Source organism: Halichoerus grypus, chromosome 13, assembly GCF_964656455.1.
Source record: "Halichoerus grypus chromosome 13, mHalGry1.hap1.1, whole genome shotgun sequence".
In the NCBI taxonomy this organism is placed as follows: domain Eukaryota; kingdom Metazoa; phylum Chordata; class Mammalia; order Carnivora; family Phocidae; genus Halichoerus; species Halichoerus grypus.
The window spans coordinates 52,995,128-53,019,442 of record NC_135724.1 but is presented as its reverse complement, the minus strand read 5'-3'; the positions used below and the strand labels follow the sequence as shown (position 1 = coordinate 53,019,442).

Sequence of the window (24,315 nt, the reverse complement as noted above, 5' to 3'; positions counted from 1 at the left end):
TTAGATTTATTCCTAGGTATCTTATGGTTTTGGGTGCAATTGTAAATGGGATCGACTCCTTAATTTCTCTTTCTTCTGTCTTGTTGTTGGTGTATAGGAATGCCACTGACTTCTGTGCATTGATTTTATATCCTGCCACTTTACTGAATTCCTGTATGAGTTCTAGCAGTTTTGGGGTGGAGTCTTTGGGGTTTTCCATATAAAGTATCATATATTCTGCAAAGGGTGAGAGTTTGACTTCTTCTTTGCCGATTTGGATGCCTTTGATTTCTTTTTGTTGTCTGATTGCTGTGGCTAGGACTTCTAATACTATGTTGAATAGCAGTGGTGATAGTGGACATCCCTGCTGCGTTCCTGACCTTAGGGAGAAAGCTCTCAGTTTTTCCCCATTGAGAATGATATTTGCTGTAGGTTTTTCATAGATGGCTTTTATGATATTGAGGTATGTACCCTCTATGTCTATACTCTGAAGAGTTTTGATCAAGAAACGATGCTGTACTTGGTCAAATGCTTTTTCTGCATCTATTGAGAGGATCATATGATTCTTGTTCTTTCTTTTGTTAATGTATTGTATCACGTTGATTGATTTGTGAATGTTGAACCAACCTTGCAGCCCAGGGATAAATCCCACTTGGTCATGGTGAATAACCCTTTTAATGTACTCTTGGATCCTATTGGCTAGTATTTTGGTGAGAATTTTTGCATTGTGTTCATCAAGGATATTGGTCTGTAATTATCCTTTTTGATAGGGTCTTTGTCTGGTTTTGGGATCAAGTTAATGGTGGCCTCATAAAACGAGTTTGGGAGTTTTCCTTCCATTTCTATTTTTTGGAACAGTTTCAGAAGAATAGGTAGTAATTCTTCTTTAAATGTTTGGTAGAATTCCCCTGGGAAACCATCTGGCCCTGGGCTTTTGTTTGTTGGGAGATTTTTGATGACTGCTTCAATTTCCTTAGTGGTTATAGGTCTGTTCAGGTTTTCTATTTCTTCCTGGTTCAGTTTTGGTAGTTGATACACCTCTAGGAATGCATCCATTTCTTCCAGGTTGTCTAATTTGCTGGCATAGAGTTGCTCATAATATATTCTTATAATTGTTTGTATTTCTTTGGTGTTGGTTGTGATCTCTCCTCTTTCATTCATGATTTTGTTGATTTGGGTCATTTCTCTTTTCTTTTTGAAAAGTCTGGCCAGGGGTTTATCAATCTTGTTAATTCTTTCAAAGAACTAGCTCCTAGTTTCGTTGATCTGTTCTACTGTTCTTTTGGTTTCTATTTCATTGATTTCTGCTCTGATCTTTATTATTTCTCTTCTCCTGCTGGGTTTAGGCTTTATTTGCTGTTCTTTCTCCAGCTCCTTTAGGTGTAGGGTTAGGTTGTGTACTTGAGACCTTTCTTGTTTCTTGAGAAAGGCTTGTATTGCTATATACTTTCCTCTTAGGACTGCCTTTGCTGCATCCCAAAGATTTTGAACAGTTGTGTTTTCATTTTCATTGGTTTCCATGAATTTTTTTAATTCTTCTTTAATTTCCTGGTTGACCCATTCATTCTTCAGTAGGATGCTCTTTAGCCTCCATGGATTTGAGTTCTTTCCGACTTTCCTCTTGTGATTGAGTTCTGGTTTCAAAGCATTGTGGTCTGAAAATAGGCAGCGAATGATCCCAATCTCTTGGTACCGGTTGAGACCTGATTTATGACCTAGGATGTGATCTATTCTGGAGAATGTTCCATGGGCACTAGAGAAGAATGTGTATTCCGTTGCTTTGGGATGGAATGTTCGAATATGTCTGTGAAGTCCATTTGGTCCAGTGTGTCATTTAAAGCCTTTATTTCCTTGTTGATCTTTTGCTTAGACGATCTGTCCATTTCAGCGAGGGGGGTGTTAAAGTCCCCCACTATTATTGTATTGTTGTCAATGTGTTTCTTTGCTTTTGTTATTAATTGCCTTATATAATTGGCTGCTCCCATGTTAGGGGCATAGATATTTACAATGTTAGATCTTCTTGTTGGATAGACCCTTTAAGTAGGATATAGGGTCCTTCCTCATCTCTTATTACAGTCTTTGGTTTAAAATCTAATTTGTCTGATATAAGGATTGCCACACCACCTTTCTTTTGGTGTCCATTAGCATGGTAAATGGTCTTCCACCCCCTCACTTTCAATCTGGGGGTGTCTTTGGGTTTAAAATGAGTCTCTTGCATATCGATGGGTCTTGTTTTTTAATCCAATCTGATAGCCTGTGTCTTTTGATTGGGGCATTTAGCCCATTTACATTCAGAGTAACTATTGAAAGATAGGAATTTAGTGCCATTGTATTGCCTGTAAGGTGACTGTTACTGTATATTGTCTGTGTTCCTTTCTGGTCTATGTTGCTTTTAGGCTCTCTCTTTCCTCAGAGGACCCCTTTCAAGATTTCTTTGGGCTGGTTTCGTGTTTGCAAATTCCTTTAGTTTTTGTTTGTCCTGGAAGATTTTTATCTCTCCTTCTATTTTCAATGACAGCCTAGCTGGATATAGTATTCTTGGCTGCATATTTTTCTCGTTTAGTGCTCTGAATATATCCTGCCAGTCCTTTCTGACCTGCCAGGTCTCTGTGGATAGGTCTGTGGCCAATCTAATGTTTCTACCATTGCAGGTTACATATCTCTTCTCCCGAGCTGCTTTCAGGATTTTCTCTTTATCTCTGAGACTTGTAAGTTTTACTATTAGATGTCGGGGTGTTGACCTATTTTTATTGATTTTGAGAGGGGTTCTCTGTGCCTCCTGGATTTTGATGCCTGTTTCCTTCCCCAAATTAGGGACGTTCTCTGCTATAATTTGCTCCATTATACCTTCTGCCCCTCTCTCTCTTTCTTCTTCTTCTGGGATCCCAATTATTCTAATGTTGTTTCGTCTTATGGTATCGCTTATCTCCCGAATTCTGCCCTTGTGATCCAGTAGTTGTTGATCTCTCTTTTTCTCAGGTTCTTTATTTTCCATCATTTGGTCTTCTATCTCACTGATTCTTTCTTCTGCCTCATTTATCCTAGCAGTTAGTGCCCCCATATTTGATTGCACCTCATTAATAGCCTTTTTGATTTCGACTTGGTTAGATTTTAGTTCTTTTACTTCTCCAGAAAGGGTTTCTCTAATAACTTCCATGCTTTTTTCAAGCCCAGCTAGTATCTTTAAAGTGATGATTCTGAACTCTAGATCTGACATCGTACTAATGTCCGTATCGAGTATGTCCCTGGCAGTTGGTACTACCTCTTGTTCTTTTTGTTGAGGTGATTTTTTCCGTCTTGTCATTTTGTGCAGAGGAGAATAGATTAATGAGAGAACAAAATGCTAGCAGGGTAACAACGTCCCCAGAAAATATACTCTAAACAAATCAGAAACAACCTGAAGCAGTGGGAAAAGAAAGGGAAAGAGAGAAAAAAGAAAAAGAAAAAAAAAAAAGAAAAAGAAAAAGAAAAAAAATAAAGATAAAAACAAACAAAAACAGAACAGAACAAAACAAAACAAAAACAGAATGTGATCAAATATGATCAGGCTGGTATATAGATCAGTGCCACACACTAGATTTTGGGTGTATTTTGGTCTGTTAGAAGAAAGTGCCTCCCAAAATTTTAAAGAAAGAAAAACTTATATATGTACAAAAATAAGGGTTGATATGATGAAGGGATGGAATATGACTGTAAAGATGGAAATTATTAAAAATTTTATAAAAGGAATTGATAAGAAGTTGTTTGAAAAAAGAAAGAAGAGGATTTAAAAAAAAAAAGCAAGAAAAAGGAGAGAATGTGATCAGGCAGGGGAGTAGAAAAAAACCATACACTAGAGATTTAGGGTATATTTTGATCTGTTAGAAGAAACTATCTCAAAATTTTAAAGAGAGAACAACTTATATATATATGCCAAAAATACGGGTAACTACTATGAAGGGATAGAATATGACTCTAAAAATGAAAAATAAAAATGTTTTTTTAAAAAAGGGATTGATAATTAAAATAAAAAAATAAAAAATAAAAAAGGGATTGATAAGATGTTGGTTGAAAAAGGGAAAAGGAAAAATTCAAAAAAAAAAAAAACCAGTTAAAAAAAATTAACTTTGAAAGACTAAAGAATCATGGTAAAAAAGCCATGGATTCTATGTGCAGTATTCCCCTAGTGCTGGAGTTCTGCTGTTCTCATTGATCGGTAAACTTGGTCTTGGCTGGCTGTTCTTGTGGATCTTCTGGGGGAGGGGCCTGTTGCCGTGGTTCCCAAATGTCTTTGCCGGAGGTGGAATTGCCCCGCCCTTGCCCAGTCCGGGCTAAGTAATCTGCTCAGGTTTGCTCTCGGGAGCTTTTGTTCCCTGCAAGCTTTCCGTACAGCTTTGGCGGCCCAGAGTGAAAATGGCGGCCTCCCAATCTCCGCCCCAGAGGAGCCAAGAACTCGGGGCCCCGCTCCTCAGTGCGCCCCCAGAGAAAAGCCGTCAGTCACTCCTGTCTCCCCGGTCTCCGGCCTCACTCCGTGCTCACCCGGCCTGTGACTGAGCGTTTCTATCTCTGGCACCCGACCCCGTGTGGAGTCTCCAAACCCAGCAGATCCCTGAGGTGCGCTCCCGCGCCACTCCTCCCAGGGGAAGAAGGTGAGTCTCCCCGGATCTGCTGCTTGTTGGGTCCCTGCTGGAGGAGCAGTGGCCCGACTGTGCTGCGGATCACGGTTTATGGCAACCCCGAGCTGAGAGCCCGCTCCTCGGCTCCGTCTCTGCAGCCGGCTTCCCTGCTCCAATACCTGGGAGCTCTGCCACACTCAGGCACCCCCGGTCTTTCTGTGACCCCGAGGGTCCTGAGACCACACTGTCCCACGAGGGTTCCACCCCCAGTTTAGCTACTGGAGTGAGGTCCCTCAGCGGACCCGACTTTTAAAAGTTCTGATTTTGTGCTCCGCGGCTCTATCACTTGCCAGAAGCAGCCGACGGAGGCCCCTCCCCCGCCGTCTATCCTCCCGAATATCGCCTCAGATTCACTTCTCCACACGTCCTACCTTCCAGAAAGTGGTCACTTTTCTGTTCAGAGAGTTGTTGCTATTCTTTTCTTTGATCTCCTGTTGAGTTTGTAGGTGTTCAGAGTGGTTTGATCCCTATCCAGCTGAATTCCTGAGACCAGATGAAATCCAGGTCTCCTACTCCTCCGCCATCTTGCTCCGCCCCCCCCCCATTTTTTCAATAATCAATTTTTGTGAACATTCTTTTAGAAAACAAAATGGGAATATCTCATTTATCTTCGCAGAATTACGTGATATAGCTAGTAATCACTTAAATAAGAAGTACATATAATCCATGTGAATGGAAAAATCATGAGAAGACATATTTCTATTTTTTTTTTAAAGATTTTATTTATTTATCTGACAGCAAGATATAGCAAGAGAGGGAACACAAGCAGGGGGAGTGGGAGAGGGAGAAGCAGGCTTCCGCGGAGCAGGGAGCCCGATGCGGGGCTGGATCCCAGGACCCTGGGATCATGACCTGAGCCGAAGGCAGATGCTTAACGACTGAGCCACCCAGGCACCCCGAGAAGACATATTTCTAAAAGAGAATGGTACATATTGTAGATATTTCAGTTCTCTACAGTTTAACAGATTTATTGTAATCCTAACAAAAACATCTTTTTTTAAAACTTTAATTATTTTTAAAGTTTGCCAGAAATACTGAGGAGGAAATAAAACATAAAAATGAGTCAGGAGATCAAAAGGCAGCATTGAAAGACATTTGTCCAACAATAATTAACATCATGTGTTATCTTGAGAATGGAGAGATGGATTAGTTAGCCCAGAAATAGATGCTGACATATATAGAAATTTAACATATTATTAGAATGATCATAAGTCTGTGAAGAAGAGAAAAATTATTCAATACATAATATTAGAATACTTGGCTAACAAAAAGAGAATGAAATGGGTATAAATGCTCATCTCATAGAATGCAGTAAAATAAATCCTTAAGAATTAAAAAGTTATTTTTTAAAAGAGCACTTGAAGAAAGTTTGATCTAATATTTATCAAATGTGTAAATGGTAAAAAAAAAAAAAAAAACTTGTGCTTTCAAAAAATATAAAAATAATAGAAAAATATTTAATATCAAATTTCTTCAGTTTCTAGGTATCAAAAATCTCCATATAAAAAGGCATAACAGAATGTTGCATATTTATTATGCAAAATAATTATAACAATTGAGTGAAAAGACTAAAGTATTTCAATATATAAATGGACACAGGCATGGACAGACAATTCACAAAACAGGAACCATGATGATCAAACAAACATGTAGGAAGTTATTCAGCCTTATAATTAATAAAAGAAATGCAATTAGGTTTAATTTCTCATCTATTAAAATAAAAGCCCACAATAAAAGTAAGGCTATTCATCATCACTAGAGTACTGTGCAAATAGAATTTATACTATTATATATAGTATACAAATAACTAATATACTTATTCTACAAAAGCCATAATAAAATGTATATCCATTGATGTCCTTAATCTTATTTCTTGCACTCTGCCTAAAGAAATCTTTCAAAATACATGAATCTTATAACTTTATATTTCCAAATTTTGGAAACAATAGGGAAAACCACATGTAAACTACAGTACATTCATTTAAGAAACTATTATGCAGCCATTAAAGATGACCATTAACAAAGGCTGCAGAGCACTCAGAAAACACTTGTAATCCTATTGTAAGCAAATAGACACAAGATACAAAATTGCATATGCTTACAATAATGTAGAATATGGTTATTAAAAAAGACTAGAAGGAAATGCATCCATAATATTAACAGTTGTGTTTGGGTAATGAGACTGAATTTATAACCTGGACAATTATAAATGTATTGAAATTCAGAGCCTTTTGAAGAATGGAATTATTTATCTAGATAATCAAGCTATCACTATGCTGCTGAATTCCCTATAAAGCTCTTGAGGAAATGTTTTTCAATCACAATGAGACCCTCACATCCTCTTTTTGATATCAAGAATGCCAACACTCTCAGAAGGAAGAACTACCAATGAGGGAGGTAACCTTGTCTCCCCATCTTTTCCATGGTCTTAAAGCTAACTCATTAAAATAGTTTTCTTGTAGTTTTCCAAAAATGACTTAATACCTAAAGGCATATCTAGAAATCAGAGATTCTCCATGTATATGCGCTGATTATTTTAAGGCAATGATTAAATGGGAGAACATTCCCCCCCCAGTTCAGACATGTCAGATGATATTAACATAATTACCTTTTTCTTTTTTTTTTTTTTTTTTTTGAGAGAAAGGCAGAGAGAGACAGCAGGGGGAAAAGCAGAGGGAGAGAGAGAACTCAAGCAGATTCCACACATGGAGCCGGAGGTGGGGCTTCATCTCACAACCCCAAGATCAGGACCTGAGCCGAAAACGGGAGTCTGACGCTCAACCTCTTGAGCCACCCAGGCACCCCAAAATAATTATCTCAATTCACCAAATTTGACACCAATTGTAAAATACACTGTGTGTACCACTGAGTCAAAAAAAAAAACAAAAAACGTAAACTATGATATGCCATTGACTGTAAGAAACAGCCTTGTCTCATAGATGTTAATTTTTTAAACGCATATTAAAATTGATGAAAACAATGATGCCAACTTGCTTATAATCACTCCTCCTTTACCCTAATCAGGAAAAAATATCTGACAAGCAAGAAGAGAGAAGGCTATTGGCCTCCAGGGTGGGCAGGAAGTCTGAGCTGATGACCAGTGTCTCTGTGCTGCTTCCTTGAGCAGCTTGCACACAGGCTCAGTCTGGGTTTCCAGTTTTCCACTTTCCTGCTCACAAATGCTCCGTTATCATTCATTGCCAAAAAAAAAAAAAGAGAAGGTAGGTCTATGGTAGGCCTTTCATCTAGAGCACCACCCAGGTGTGTGGGTGCCTGCACCTCTGTTTGGGATGATGAGCACTTGAGCCAGAATATGCCCCTTGCTGACCCTCTCCCATTTAGTTTCCTGTTCCTCCTCCCAAAGCTTGCTTTTTGCTTGAGCCACAAGATGCTGTGGTGTTTGTGCACCATTCCAATGCAAGTGAGAATGGCATTGTTATAAGGAAGATATCGAATGTATCTTTTTTTTTTTTAGATTTATTTATTTATTTGAGAGAGATTGGAGAGAGGGTCAGTGGGAGAGGGAGAGAATCCTCAAGCCGACTCTGGGCTGAGTGTGGAGACTGACACGGGGCTCAATCCCAGGACCCCGAGATCATGACCTGAGCCAAAACCAAAAGTCAGTTGATTAACCAACTAAGCCACTCAGGCACCCCAATATTGAATGTATCTTAAGTGAATTTAAGTATATCATTGAAAAGCTTAAGTGTGCAACAAACCATTTGATATACACCTATAAGGAGTTTGGGGAAAAAGATTATTTGTAGCTTGAAGCCAAGTACCATAAAAATCTTGTCCTTATTCATGTTAAAGTTCTGGCAAAGTAGAGAATGTTAAAGATACAATTTTTAAAAAACTGCACAGGGGAGCCTGGGTGGCTTAGTCCGTTAAGCAGCTGACTTCAGCTCAGTAGGGAGTCTGCTTGTCCCTCTCCCTCTGCCCCTCCCCCTACGTGCTATCTCTCTCTCTCAAATAAATAAATAAAATCTTTAAATCAACTGCATAATGGGAACATTTACTACAATATGGTAACTTGAGTTTGCTCATTTGCTGATATTTCTGGCAACTCTTTCATCCTATTAAATTTGATGGACTTCATATTTCAGGTTAAAGAGTTGTTCTATTATCAATGGTAATCCTCATGTATTTTTAGAGGACTGGAAAAGATGGTATCTGTCTGAGGCATTATTTAAATATGGATTGTTCAAATACCTTCTTTAATGATATCTACTAGTTGTTTACTGGCCACATCACAGTACTTAAAAGAGGAAAAATACACGTTGTCATGGCATTTATGGGGGTAGAAGCTCCTGGCTTTCATTGATAAAACACTGATTCAAGGGACACCTGGGTGGCTAGGTCAGTTGGGCTTCTGCCTTCGACTCAGGTCATGATCCCAGAGTCCTGGGGGAGCCTGCTTCTCTCTCTCCCTCTGGGCCTGCCGCTCCCTCTGCTCTGCTCTCTCTCTCTCTCTCTCTGTCGGTCAAATAAATAGATAAAATCTTTAAAAACAAAACAGAACAAAAACACAATACTGATTCGAGATGCCCTGGAGCCTGGTTTCTTTCCCAGATGGGAGGTATGTCTAAAAGAGGTCATGACCCTCTCTTAGAAATACAAGAATTGATTTCAGCTTCTTTCTCCTCAAAGCTTTTCAGCTGCCCACATACTACAGCACTTACAAGGCCTCTGAGGAAACAGTGCTGGCTCCCTACTCTGGTCAGGCAATGTTTTCTCCTTTCTCAATCTCCAGTATTCTAGGGGTTTCAGCCAACACCTGAATGTAAATGATTTCCAAATCTTTGCATCCTCTCTTCTTTTAGAAATTCCAGTCCTATATATTCTGCTGGCAGCTTGAACCCTGCATGTCTAAAGTGGAACCCATCATCTCCTCCACGCCTGTCCTTCGTCCCTTTCGTATCTCATTTAACACATTGGGAACTTCCTGAACTTTGTCCCCCTACCCCCCTCACATTCCATTCATCCCAAGTCTTATCAGTGTCATCATGGTGTGCCTCTTCACACTGCAACCAGAATTATCTTCCTCAAATACAGACTTGACCATCGCTGCCCTGACACTGCCAGAGATTCACGTCCAAACTCCTAGAACTCTACCATTCGAGGTCCTCTGCATTTTGAGATCAAGCTATTTCTGCAAAATTTCTGCCCTATAGCTTCCTAAGAACCCTATAATCCAATTCGCCAGCAAGGCCTCCTTCTCCACATCCTTTCTATTCCCGGTCTTTGTGCCTCCTTCCATATTTGGAGAGTTCTCTCAGTCTGGAAAGCCTTGCTCTGGAAGGGTCGCGCTTCTGTTTTTCTTTTTATTTTTCCCTAATTTTCCCTTAATATCCATTTACTTGTGCCTCTCTTTGTGAAAAGCTTTAAGATGGCTCACAAAAATACGTGTATTTGAAATACTGTGAAGTTACCTGGGTGGCTCATTTGGTTAAGCATCTGACTCTTGGTTTCAGCTCAGGTCATGATCTCATGGGTGGGGTGATCGAGCCCCGGGACTGGCTCTGCATTCAGCAGGGAGTCTGCTTGAAGATTCTCTCCCTCTCCCTCCACCCCTCGCTTGACTCATGCTCGCTTTCACTCTCTCTCAAATAAATAATCCTTAAAAAAAAAAAAAAAAAAGACGTCATGAGAAAAATGACATAAATGTAGGCACCTAACTCAAAATCAGAAACCAGTTTAGTTTAAAAATTTTTTTAAATGATGATAGATTCCATGTACTTGCTAAAGGCAGCTTCACCACTGGGATAGCCTTTACCTATGCTCCGTCTGGTTCTTTCTTATTCCTCTCTCCTATTCAACACATTCTAGCTTGTACATAGTAATATGTCTTTCTGTCCAAGTAGTCAATAAACACATTAGAAGTTCTGTCATATTCATATTTGTATTATCGACAATGTGTAGGCACTACTCATGTAGGAAATGTGTTTTTATAAACGAATAATGAATAGTTCTCAAAGAAGATCCACATGGCAAGCAGGATTGTCATTTCTCTTTTTCTCAAGTTGGGAGCAAAAAACTTTCATTTTACACCTTAAACACATGATCCATAGAAGATTTGCCTGTAACCAGGTGAGGTTGGCTCTCTTCCCTATTTCTCTTTTTCTTCCCAATTTCTTCCCTTTCTTTCACAGACCATTTCTCCATGGCCCTTTTCCAGTTTATAATAATTTATACATTAGCATGACCCTTGACAGCTGTCTCCTTTACTGTAAGGTTCATAAGAATGGACTCCTGGGGGCACCTGAGTGGCTCAGTTGGTTAAACATCTGCCTTCGGCTCAGGTCATGATCTCAGGGTGCTGGGATCGAGCCCCGAGTCGGTCTCTCTTCTCAGCGAAGTACCTGCTGAGCCTGATCTACCCTGCCTGTGTCATGGGGCGTGAAAGACAACCCACCAATGGATAATAGCAATAACAAAGATGCAAGCAGAGTGTGGGTTTTCTACGTTCTGATTTTCTTATTCCTAAGGTTTATCTTCTGTCTGCAAACTCCCTCATCTTTGAGTGTGACATCTGCTGTAGAGAATAGGGTTGTCCTTATAAAACCAGTCTTCTATGAAAAAAACCAGTACCATCTGATCTTCCGATGATGATTGGAAAATAAAGTCACCAGAGGAAGCACACAACTTTCTTTCATCATTTTTAGAATAATAAAAACACATTGGGGGCAACAAGCATAACACATTTGAAGCTTCTTCTTCTTACTGCTGCCTGTAGAGTTGGTAAAGATGCACTCGGTCCCTCCAATGCCTTTTTTTTTCATGGGGTTGTTTTCATGAGGTTTTTAAAAATGATTTTTATACTCTTTTATATTCTATGTCTCATGAATCTTGGATGGAAATTGCTTAATTTAAGAATCTTCAAATGCGCAATAGACTATCTGTGATATAACTTTGTTACATTTCTCTACTATATTATTGTTTCTCTAAAAAATTAGTCAGTGATGGGGGCAATTTTTTTTGGTGTTTTCTTTCTTCAAGTGATCTTTGTGAGTTAAAGTAAAATAACCTTATAAATTCTGTTACATAATAGAAGGCATCCTAAAAATCTCAAAACTGACATATAAATGAATTTTGTTAAATATAAAGGCAGAGTTACAATTTAAAATGACTATTGGTAGAGTTTTTTTCACTGCCAAATGTTGACTCAGAAATAATATGAATGTAGAAAATATTAAGTAAAATGCTGGGACATGTTTTAAATACATACATATATATTTTTTATATTGTTATATTTTTATTTATTCTATAATAAAATAATTTTTATTATTTTAATATTTTTAATATTAAAATATTGATTAAATTAAAATATTTAAAAATAAATATTATTTTAATATAAAATAATTATATTTATTTTTATTTATTCATATATATATAAAAGAAGCCTTTGGTGTCAGTTCTGAACAATTTTAAGATTGTATTGACTTTGAATTTACTATTCCAATTTGATAAGATTTTTTATGTGCAGCAAAGCTAATGGTTTAATGATTGAATCATTAATGGTTTAATGATTGAATATATATATATAAAAGGGATTTATATTCCTTTGTTTCTGTATTTTTCACCAACATTAAGAAGTATTTCCAAAATTTCAGCTTCAGTTTCCATCTTTGAAAAGTAGAGACCAAGAAAAACTCTTTAAAACAATAGCTGCTGGAAATTAACCTCTTCTGCATCTATATTATTCTGTTAAATTTCCAGACTTTCACATTAGCTTTTGGACCTGAGCCATTGAAAATTCTTTGTATTGATGGGGATGTTTTTGAGTTTGCTTGGAGTACAAAAATGTACTCAAAACAGAAAAGTCAAGGAACCAGTGTGGAAGAGATTATACAAAACTCTGGCTTTCAGCTTTGTTTCAAACAAATTTCCCTCCTCACATTCATTCATCTTTTATTTAACCAATATTTATAAAACAGTAACAAAAAAGACATCTTCAAATATCCTCAAAAAATCCATTTATAAAATCCTATGGATACAGTTATTGCTATAATCATGTCCTTTTTTTTTTTTTGTCCTTGTTTTAATGAAAAACTGTAAAGCTATTTAATTTTATTTGTTGTTAAATTAATCTCTTCATAGATTCCAGGATTGAAATTGGTGTTAGGCCAGTGTTTGACTCCTTTTGTTTTTCCCCCAAAGCTCTTGTTTCTGGGCAGTTTCACAGTCATAATATTGGCTCCACTTTAGTACAACTACAAACCCTCCCTAAGCCTTTATCTTTGGATGGAACAGATTGAAGAGGTGAGTTATTAGCGTTACTCGACTGATGCTTTCATGTTTGACCTAGTTTCAATAATGAATGCATAATTTGGAAAACATAAAGAAAATGTATAAAAACTGAGATAAAAAACGAACGTAGCCAGAGTTAGCAGGGCCCCAGTACTTAAACCCAGGCCAGGCCTGCATCGGGCTCAGACTGTTCTCCGCAGCGTGCCCCCGAGAAGCCCTATGGTCAGAGCAGAGAGCATGGAGACCACGGAGCCCTCAGCGCATCTCCCTGGAGTCTAACGACATCCTGGACAGCACTGACGTCTTCTATGCCGGGGCTGGCTCATCAGGGCAGGCAGTAGCCTGCACAAATGCCACACAGAAATTTAAAGTGAACATCCATAAGGGGAATGTGACAATCTCCTGTACCTTATAGCTTTACATCAGCCTTTAAGGGCAAGCTGATGAAGATGTCTTTTCCTGGAATTTGGATCAGTCGTGCCTTTCTCCGGTGAGAAGTTGTTTTCTATCTCTGCCTTCCTTCTCACATGCAGCTCATGAACAACTTCAGACCACTCTTTGTCCACTCTTAGCCTGAATTCCTCCCAAGCCTATATGACCCATGATCTGGTGTCTGCATAGCTTTAACCCCGTCTCAGTTTACAGCGGCCACGTTGGCCTCATTGGGTTCTCTTTTCCCACGTGAGGGAACCCTGGCTCTTCCGTCGCCAGCAGCTTGCGACCTCCAGATCTTCCCTTGGCTGCCTCCTCTTGGCTTCAAGGTTACTTCCTCTCAGGGGCACATAAAATGTTACAGGATCATAGAAATAGGGAAGATCAACAGCTTCTCCCTTTACAAAGTCTTCTCCGGCTGTGTCCGTCTAATAGGATGCCTTAAGGAGCAGCGTCAGAGAACAAAGTTCAGATTAGTCGGGGTTACAGAGTAAATGTGTTCCCATAATAGCATCTGCTTATAAGGATTAAATTACTTCATGTACTCTGTTACCACGTCTAAGAACTGGCTGTTTGGGTGAGAACAAGTTGCAGTCGTTATCAAATGATAGGCTTCTAAAATCCCCATTCCTTCTGTGAGTGGCACACTTGAGAGATCCATGAGTGTTAAGGCTGAGGGCCACTCTGCTTTCTCTTTTTTTTTTTTTTTTTTTTTAAGATTTTATTTATTTATTTGACACAGAGAGAGAAAGCACAAGTAGGCAGAGAGGTAGGCAGAGAGAGAGGGAGAAGCAGGCTCTCCACTGAGCAGGGAGCCGGAGGTGGGGCTTGATCCCAGGACCCAGGGATCATGACCTGAGCCAAAGGCAGCCCCTTAACCGACTGAGCCACCCAGGCGCCCCTCCATTCTGCTTTCTCTTAGTCCACTGACTCATCAGGCACTTTAGAACAAATAGAAATTCAAACCAAAGCTTTTGGGTTTTTTAATGTTTTTTTTTTTTCCCTGCTCAGGACAATAGGAGATGACTATGACATAGAATGCCCCTCCCTCCCATGTAGGAAATATTATTCATCAGAGATTTTTAATAGTCAGAAACAATGTCCCAAACCAAGTATGTTGTTGAAGTTAATTTAGTTACCTAAAGTTGATTATTCCTCCCCCTCTGTCATCTCTTTGCAATGAATCCCTGTGTTACTTTTTGTTTCTCTTGTGATGATTTAGAAATATCAATAAGTAAATTTAAAAAAAATATTTATTGAGTGTCTATGTGCTGTGCCCTGTGCTAAGTTTGGGGATAGATACAAGCTTTGTGCATCCATGGAGCTTACTTTCCATTGGAAGAGATAAAAAGCAAATGGGTAATTCTCTAGATTACTGTATCACTGCAGTTGACTAAGTATTCTAGAGGAAATATGGAGCACCATCTTACCAGACTGTTAAGAGGTATCCTAACCTACTCTGTGGAGCTCACAATGTGCTTCCCTAAGGAAGTACCATATAAGCTGAGTCCTGAAGAATGAAAGACAGAAGAGGGGAGAAAAGAGTAAACTTTGTGCTTGGAGCCCTTGAAGGATTTTAAGCACATATGTGACATGATCACATTGCACTTATGGGAGAGCGCTATGGGTACTCTGTGGAAAATGGATTAGAAAGGAGGAAAATGAAAGCAGAGAGAACAGTTAGGAAGTTATTAAAGTTGCCTGAGAAGGAGATAGTGGTGGCTTAGATAAGGTAAGGGTATTGGAGATGGAGAGAACAGGTATATTTTTTAGTTATAATTAAATCTTATGTAAGTACTACATGGGGACTTGCAGAATTCTGATTAATAGTGTGTCTGTGGTTTTCATCATTTAGCATTCAGGCTTTATTTAAAGTAAAATTTATATAAAAACTTCTTTGATATGAATTGTTAGGCTGAACATTTAGAAATACACTTTGGTTATCGGATCTCATGGAGTAATCATAGGATTCTTGATGCAATCATGAAAGGCGTAGAAATAAAATGTAAAACTGTAGGAAAAATGTCATTTTCCATCTGTCATGGCACATGTATTTTGATGAGCTAAGTGTAAAAAAAAAGTTGTTTAAAGAAAAAAAAATAATTTCAAATATACCTCCATGAAGGAAAAAAACCAGAACATTTATAACTATTGGTAAGGAGGTATATGTTAAGTAGATTCTTTCTAGATACTTCCTCTTTCTAAATTAAGAGAATAAAAAGATTCTTTTACACTATCAGTTTCTTATTTAACGTTTTTTACATAAGATTAATATGCTTTGAAGCACTTCAAGTGAAAGCAGTTATTCTCAAATAATTTTCTCAATTCCAAGATAATTTAGCATTATTTCTAGAAAAAAACATTATAAACTTTACTTGTATTTTATTTTATTTTTATTTTTTAAAGATTTTATTTATTTGTTTGACAGAGAGAGAGACAGCGAGAGAGGGAACACAAGCAGGGGGAGTGGGAGAGGGAGAAGCAGGCTTCCTGCCGAGCAGGGAGCCCGATGCAGGGCTCGATCCCATGACCCTGGGACCATGACCTGAGCCAAAGGCAGACACTTAACGACTGAGCCACCCAGGCACCCCTAAAACTTTACTTGTATTTTACAAAGAAGAAAACTTTGGTCCTTAGAACTTCTGTGATAGCAAATTGACCTGTTTCTTCATAGCTCCAAATCTAGAGATGAAGTTTCACTGAAAATTCATAATCTATGAAGTAAGCAACAATATTTACTTTTTTTTGTTTTATTTTTTTAAGTTTTTATTTAAATTCAGCTAACATACAGTGTAGTATTTTTAAGTAGATTTTGCTTTTTTAGAATAGTTTTAGATTTGCAGAAAGCACAGAAAGTTTCCATATACCCCCTCTTTCAGACAGAGTTTTATCCTGTTATTAACATCTTGCATTAATGTGGTACATTTTTTCACAATCGGTGAGCCTTTATTGATACATTAATATTAATTAAAGTCCATAGTTTACATTAAAGTTCACACTTTGTGCTGTATATTATATGAGTTTTGATAAATGTATAATGTCACATATCCAGTGTTAAAGAATCATACAGAATAGTTTCACTGCCCTAAATATCCCCTGCATTCCATGTACTCATCCCTGACTCTTTCCCCCTGAACTCTTGGCAACCACTAGTCGTCTTACTGTCTCTATTAGTTTTGCCTCTTCCAGAATGTCATATAACTAAAATCATAGTGGCTTTTTAAGACTGGTTTCTTTCATTTAGCGATATGTATGTAAATTTCCTCCATGTCTTTTTTTGTAGCTTCACAGCTCATTTCTTTGCATTGCTGAGTAATATTCCAGTGTATGGATGTACCACAATTTGTTTATCCATTCACCTACTAAAGGACATCTCGGTTGCTTCCAGTTTTAGATCTTAAGAACTTCTGTGCAGGTTTTTGTGTGGACATTACTTTTCAACTATTAGGTGGATACCTAGGAGTGCAGTTGCTGCGTTGTATTGTGAGACTATGTTAAGCTTTGTAAGGAATTGCTAGACTTTGTTCCTTTGTAAGGAATTGCCACTCTGCATTCCGTTCAGTAATGAATGAGAATTCTTGTTACTTCGTAAGGTCTGTGTCTAGATGCATTTGTTTGTGTGTGGACAACCAGTTGTCTCAGCACCATTTGTTGAAAATCTGTCCTTTCTCCATTGAATTGTCTGTGCTCTTTGTCAAAAGTCAGTTGACTACCTTTGTGCAGGTCTGTTTCTGGACTCTGTTCTGTTCTATTCATCTGTTTGTCTCCTCTTTTAGGAATACCGCACTGTCTTAATCCCTGTAATTTCATAGTAAATCTTCAAGTCAGCTAGTGTCATTCCTTCAATTTTGTTTCTCCTTCAAAATTGTGCTATCTGGGTATTTTGCATTTCTATATAAACTTCAGAATCAGTTTGTCACTATCCATAAGATAATTTGTTAGGATTTTGATTGGGATTCTTTTGAATCAGTAGATGAGATTGGGGAAAACTTAACACCTTAATAATATTAAGTCTCTTATTTATTTAGCTCTTCTTTGATTTCTTGCATCAGAGTTTTATAGTTTCAATGCTTACTTTTTAGATGACATATTACAGAAGTTAAAATTTCTCAACCTAAATGTGATAAAACTTTATTAAGACATACTTTTAAACTACTACTATTTTTAAGTAATACTCTCCAATAATCAAAACAAAATCAGAAGAACTTGTTGCAGCATCTGGGGAGGTCTTATGGAAATAAAAATTATATCAGTAACAAGAGTTAACAAAAACAGTTTCAATAATTTTTATGTGTAAAATACTACATAGTAATTGATGACAAAAAGGCTAGTTGCACCGCATTCATCATATGAAGATGTCTTTCAGAAATAATGCAATTTTTTATTTTTGGTGGTATGATTCCTGGATGTTTATAATATTTGATCCCCTGCAAATTGGAAAGGAACCCAAAAAAGAAAGAAAAAGTAATAGTTCATAATTTTTAAGAGTCTTTACAGTGAGATAAACTTTAATATGACTAAATGTGAAATAATAAATCATTGACAGTCAATGACATCAATGTCATTTAAAAATATCTGCAAAAATATTATTTCTGCCAAAGAAATTCGGTAACTAAAACGTCTACCAAGTGAATTTATTTGATTTAACTTAATGACGTTTTGAACTGTTGCAAAGAGAATCTAAGGTAACCTATATGAATGAATCCAGTTGGAAAATACTGCCTAACATAGGTTGGTTTTCAATAAATTTTTGAAATTGAATGAATGACTATTTTAAATTAACAAGTAAATAGAGACAAAGGAAAGTATTGACAGTTTTAAGATGAAACCAATTAGCACACAGAAATAACCCAAAAATGCATACCATAATTTTTTTGGAAAAATTAGCTTATCGATTAGCTTTTTATTGATCAGAACAAGGAGGAAAGATAGATACCAGTGTCCTTTAGATATAAAATCTAGTTACACAATGTATTCTAGAACACAACTAAACTGTTGATTTAATTTAAAAATAACTTTAGTTATTTCATAAGAAGGTTAGTCTCTTCATTCAAATTTTCAGGAAAATAATTGTACATTAGCCCAAATTTCAGAACAACAATATAAAAAATGAATGGTGAGAATTCTACTTTGCTTCTCATCTAACTGAATTCATTTGTATTCATATGTATGTATTGGGTGTACATTTAAACACAATTTTCTATACATCATAAGTTATAAGTTACATATATATATATTTATGCATATAGCATGTGTGTTTTATATACACACAATATTAACGTATTAAGACTTGAAAAGGGGAATTTCTCTAAAAATAGTTCTAGTTCTTAGTACTTCAGCACCTAACATCTCTCTATATAAAACATAAAGTAAGACACTTTAAAGAGAAGTACAACAAATACTTGTTTGGTACATATATGGGAGCATTCATAGGAACATTCACTCACACCTTATATACATTCACTAAATATGGATATAATAGTATCCAATAGGCACTGTCTAGGGCCCTGGGAATAAAAAGGTAAATAGGGAAATGATGACTAGGAGAATACACAATCTAGTGGAAAGACAGGAATGTATACAGATCATCAAAATAAACTAAATTGAGTGATCTGATATACATATGTTCACAGAACATCAAAGGAACCAGGGAGTTGTCTGCAGGGAAAAATCTCTGACAGTACTGGAGTGGACTCTGAGCACATATGTTCAGGCCTCAGAATATCCTTGACTTTTGCAGGGTACTTAGAATTACACCAGTAAAGCTGCGTACACATGATAGCTTGCATTAAAGCATGATGGGATCCCAGGATGAGAGTTCTATGTGGCAAAATAGGTAGAGTCCACTCCTAGCACTAAAAGAAGCACATATGGTTTCCCTTTTATATTAAAAAAGAAAAGGCAGAGGACTGTTGATATTTAACACCACCACCATTGAACAAAATCAGCGTGTCTGTTGCTGAGGGTTACGTATAATCCCAATTTATTGAACAGATTTAGAATAATGACCTAATATTTGCATTGAGAGGTTTGTCTTCTCTGGGTAAAGTAAAATTATGGTCTGCCAAAGTCCAATGGGAGAATTCTTGACTTCTGAAAAAGTCTATTTTCATGTGCCATTAGCCAGTAAAGACAGCTATCTGGTCTCCCCCCCCCCCCCCACACACACACACACAAATGATCCTCGTCTCCATATTAACAAATATAAATACTTATTCTTCTATTTGGTAGTATTAGGATGGCTGTGAATTTTCTTCCCCCAGGGTTTTGGTTCTGGTGCTTAATGTCGCACTATAAACTGTGCAGAAGCAAATTTATGTCTTGATCAATATGAGCAATTAAAAAGTCTTTGTAAAGTGGCTAAGCCTTTGAATTCATTTAATTATTTTAGATCCAATGGGAGAAAAGAAAAGGTTACTTTTTCTCAAATTTTAGCCAGAATTATTTCAAACACTTGAAGAAATTTGTTCTTTTTGCTGTACAGATTTGCTTTGCGTAAACCAGTTCTATTAGCCTAAAAATAGACTCCTCGTAGAATATTATTAACTCTTCTGTGTGGGCACTTCTGCACATTCTGTACTGTCACTCCCTGTAACAAGATGAGAAAATACCTCCGGGTCTCTTTTTTACTGTGAAAGCTTCCTGGAAAAATAAAATTACGACTACTCAGACCATATTTGATGTGACGAAAAGTAAAGTGTCAGATGTTAATAGTAGACCAAAAGGCAGAATAAATTTACAGGTATGACTAACACTTAGCATTATTAAGGAAATGATTCTACATGAAACACATGTAAAGATTATTTGGTTGTCTTCCAAGGAAACCTACATGGAACTTAGTTCTTGGATTCTAGAAGAAAGGATGAAATCCATGAAGCTTACTTTTTTGAAGAAAAGAGGATGTGGACTACCTAAGGTAGCCACAAAATTTTAAAAGAATAATAGTTTACAAAGCTAAAAAACAAGGTGAAAAGCTGAGGAAAGTGAAATGACAGTGCAAAAGGTATTGGAGACTTAGGTTGATAATATGGCTTTTACCTTGAGATAATTTTTGTTTCTCTAAACTGCCTACTTTTGGTAAATATGCACACACACACACAAATATATAAAATATATATAAATATATAAAATATATATGATATATAATAATGTTTAATATATAATGTAAATACATATATATATGAATAATGTACAAGGGAATCTTCTCTTTGATCTATCAGTCCTCATATCATCTATGAAATCTTGATATATCCCTCTTCTTTCTAAATACTTACTTCCTCAGTTAGCCTTTCACATTAAATCAATTAACAGTCATTCAACTTTGTGCTACAGTTAAAGTTGTCTACCGAAAAAAAAAAAAAACTCAATTAGGGAAAATCATTTGCCTGGTAAACACTAAGTTACTTACAAAAGGAATTGATGGCTTTCAGCATGACATGTGTATTCAACTTTCTTGTGTAATCAGCATGCCAAGAATTTGATTTAATGTATTTTTTTCTCTAAAGAGGTTTTCTTGTTTGTGGGTTCTTGCTTTATTTTAGTTTATCTTGGCAGCTTGTGTTTCTATAACCATTAGCCATTAGCTTGTCTGTGAAGTAATAGAGATTTGTTTATAGTTGCTATTTCTAAGGGCCCAACTATGATCATCTTGATTTGAAAATCCCTTCCTTCCTTGTCTCCCATCTTCTCCAAACCTTGTTCTCTTCCTCCTGCTCTTTATGAAGTGCGTTCAATGTTATCAACTATTGACAGACAACAGCTTACTGATGGAAAATAGCTCAACACTTTTATTTACTCAATGCTCTACCTGTGTGTGATCCAGTATTCATAAAGCCAGAATCATAACCTGAAGATCTTCTATAGGCAGTGTTTTGCTGGTAATGTTTCATAACCGACTTTCAGAATAACATGTGTGGTATTGGCCAGCTTCTATGGTGTGTTTACTTTGTCCACGGTCATCTTCAAGCTACACAGATCCCTGCTTTAGGAAGAGAAGAGCACAATCTCTCCAACCACTACCAGCAGGCTCCAGACCAACCCTAGAAAATACTTTCAAGCATGAGATTCTGCAAACCCCAACATCATCTTCTCTTGAATTGGCTGCGCTTAGCACCACAAATTGGGAGACACGTTTTGCTCTTGGTGTTTGTTCTAAAGGAGGAAAAGAACCCCGGTATTACTACTATCGCTACTATCGTCTCAGTAAGAACTCCCCTGATCTCTTTCCTTGGAGCAAACATAACATTATCTACCCCAAAGTGGCAGCTGTAGATGTGTTTGTTTATTAGAAGAACACATAAATAAGGCCCATGTGAGAAGCAAGAGTGCCAAAATACCAGACACTTCAAAAGGAGAAAAAATCCAAAGGGATTTTAACAGGGGACTGATAAAGTAAATTAAAGGTTGATTTTTTGTCCAGACACAGTAGTAAAGATGCTGAGTGAGCCCTTGAAGTTCTCTAAGAAGATCAGATAGAGGAGCTTTGGGTTTTGTTATGTATAAAAGTGTTTTTGACCAAGATGATAGTGCTGCTTCTCATTTACTGATCTATATTCATATGTCCCAGATAGCCATTACTGAATTTTCTCCTTTATACTGCAGTAGTATATTTTTCACCCAACTGTGAAATTAAAAAATTCTCCCTGTAGCAGTTGGATACAGTTTGTTAGTTCGTATCTTATCAAAAACTGCTTAAATGTATCTCTGGTGGCATTTCAATGATAATTAAAAGCAGAATTCCAATGTTTCAGGAGTGAAGAATATATGCAGTTACTCCTTAACTCCTCTGGTGAGAAACTTGTCCATCACACAAAGTAACAGGAATCTGGTTCTTTCCATGGTCTTTAATTTGTCCCACCATTTATGAATAACCAAGGTTAGAGAATGGATTTGATAAATGGGTCTATATTTTTTAGAAAAAGGGCAAAGAATCTAAGACATAAATTGTCTTATTAAGTCAGGTCAAATAGTCAAGGAAATGCGAGGCACTATTATTTCACTTGGGCAGTAAAAGAATATTGTTTGATTTTTACTCAAGCCCATCAGTAGCTTCTGTCTATCAGCAAAGGTTCTTGGTGCAGGAACTGCTCAGCACCCTGCAGAATATTCTCTGTCTCCAGACTTTTCTTCTTTCTAGACTTCATTGCCCACCCTTGCAAATTGCTTCCTAAAGCAGAGGTCAGAACATTTAACTTCCCAGTAACTCTTTGCATAAGGCCAATTCCTCCATTATTTCTTTCTGGTTAGAGGTGATTTCTCCTGCCTCTGAACATACCTAGACTATGTTATTTAAAAAAAAAAAAAACAAAAAACAAAAAAAAAAAAAACTTCACCATGTTAAAAAAAAAATTGAGGAGAGAGAGAAAGGGAGGTAATGCAAATGATAAAGCAAAGGGGGAAAATGTTCCAACATTTATACAGGTGAATCTGGGTAAAAGATATGAGTATTCTTAGTACTATTTGTGTTCTTGCAACTTTTTTGGATTTAAATTTTATTTCCAAGTAAAGAGTTAAAAAAACAAAAAAAAAAACAAAACCCTCCAGTATCTGATCCCAATCCAATGAACTCAGTTATAATTCTCTTCTAGGTGCCATCTGTTCCATTCATGCCACGTGATCCAAATGATGGTGGTATTGTGTTTGGATTAAGCCTTGCAAGGTGTCCACCTCCTGATAGAGCAATGCAGGGGAAGAAGTCAAATATATGGGGACTTGAGAAAGTATCATTCCTCTGAGTTAGGGTGACCAACTCTTCCTGTTCCCTTGGGACAGAGGGGTTTCCCAGACATAAGAATTTCAGGGGCTAATCCCAGGTAAATTGGGATGAGTTGGTCATCCATTTTACTTTGGGGAGACTCTGAATAGATGAGTTTAGCTGATGCCAAAAACAGGTTTCAGGAATGCTGGGAAATGAGGCTTGAGCAGAACCTTAAATTACAAATGAAGGCATTTCAGCTTCATTCAGTGCACAATGGGAAACCAAACAAGCACATTCAACTACAACAGAACAGAGTTGTATTACAGGAAGTCTAAGTTGTGTTAAAAGAAAATTAATCGTTGATACACACGTGACTGTTCGATAGGAAGACTATGTCAAAGATTTGTGTGGCTTCATTTCATTGTTCAAAGATTCCCATTGTCTATTCAGTGAAGTCCCAGTTCCTCAGCTGAGAATGAAAGACTTATTTATAAGAACTCCCGTGTATCCAGGGCTGTATTATTGAGTCTCCCAACAATTTGCAAAGTTCGTGTTATCATGTCCAGTTTGCAGATATGGGAAGTAAAGATCAGAGAGATGAAGTGCTTTCCCCAGTTGGAAATCATACCAATATCTGCCTCCAGATTCTTGCTGTTCTGTCCTAGTTAATCAGCCAGAGCCTCCCCATAGAAAGCCATGTCCTCTAGCATCACAGCTCTCACCACCTCCTGGATGGGCCCAGGCTCTCCTCGGGTGGGCATGTCATCCTCAGGCTCCACCCATCCAAACCCTATCCATCCTTTAGTGATCCTCCCTCCATGCAAATTCCTTGATATTAATCCAGGTAGAAATTATTTGTCTCCCCTCTGAACACCTGGCATATTTTGTTTGTCTCATTCACATAGCCTTACCTTTTGGACAGTTACATGAAAAGCAATGTAATGGGTTACAAAGTATAGATCATGTTTTCAGACAAGATCTAGGTTAAATTCCAGACCTATCCCTATCGTAGGTTGTATATAATCTTGGTCTGTGGCCCCGTGCTGTTTGAGTTTCAGTTGCCTCATTTATAAAATCAATAAAAGATTACATTATTTATAGGATTACCACAACAATTAACAATATAAGTGTCTACAAGATGACTTACTGTAATATCTGACCATTGTCACCAATTAAATTTTAAAGCTACTAAAGGCAATAATTCACCTTGAATTTTTTTCTTGTTTGATTCCAAGCCCTATGTTTTGAATATATAAGGTACTCAATAAAGTGTTTGTTTAATGAATAAAATAAGGGTTTTAT

At 37.2% G+C, this 24,315-nt stretch overlaps 1 protein-coding gene and 1 long non-coding RNA gene across 5 annotated transcripts in view; one reads left to right on the top strand and one right to left on the bottom strand.

Moving 5' to 3' along the window:
• The window catches only part of DLGAP1 (DLG associated protein 1), an 889,834-nt gene that overhangs the window by 266,639 nt on the left and 598,880 nt on the right, over positions 1–24,315 (top strand). The window lies entirely within an intron of this gene.
• LOC118535414 (uncharacterized) overlaps positions 5,411–24,315 on the bottom strand; it is a 55,150-nt gene continuing 36,245 nt past the window's right edge. The window contains exon 3 of the long non-coding RNA XR_013443376.1: positions 5,411–5,546. This is a non-coding gene — a long non-coding RNA (uncharacterized LOC118535414). The remainder of the gene's footprint in view (positions 5,547–24,315) is intronic.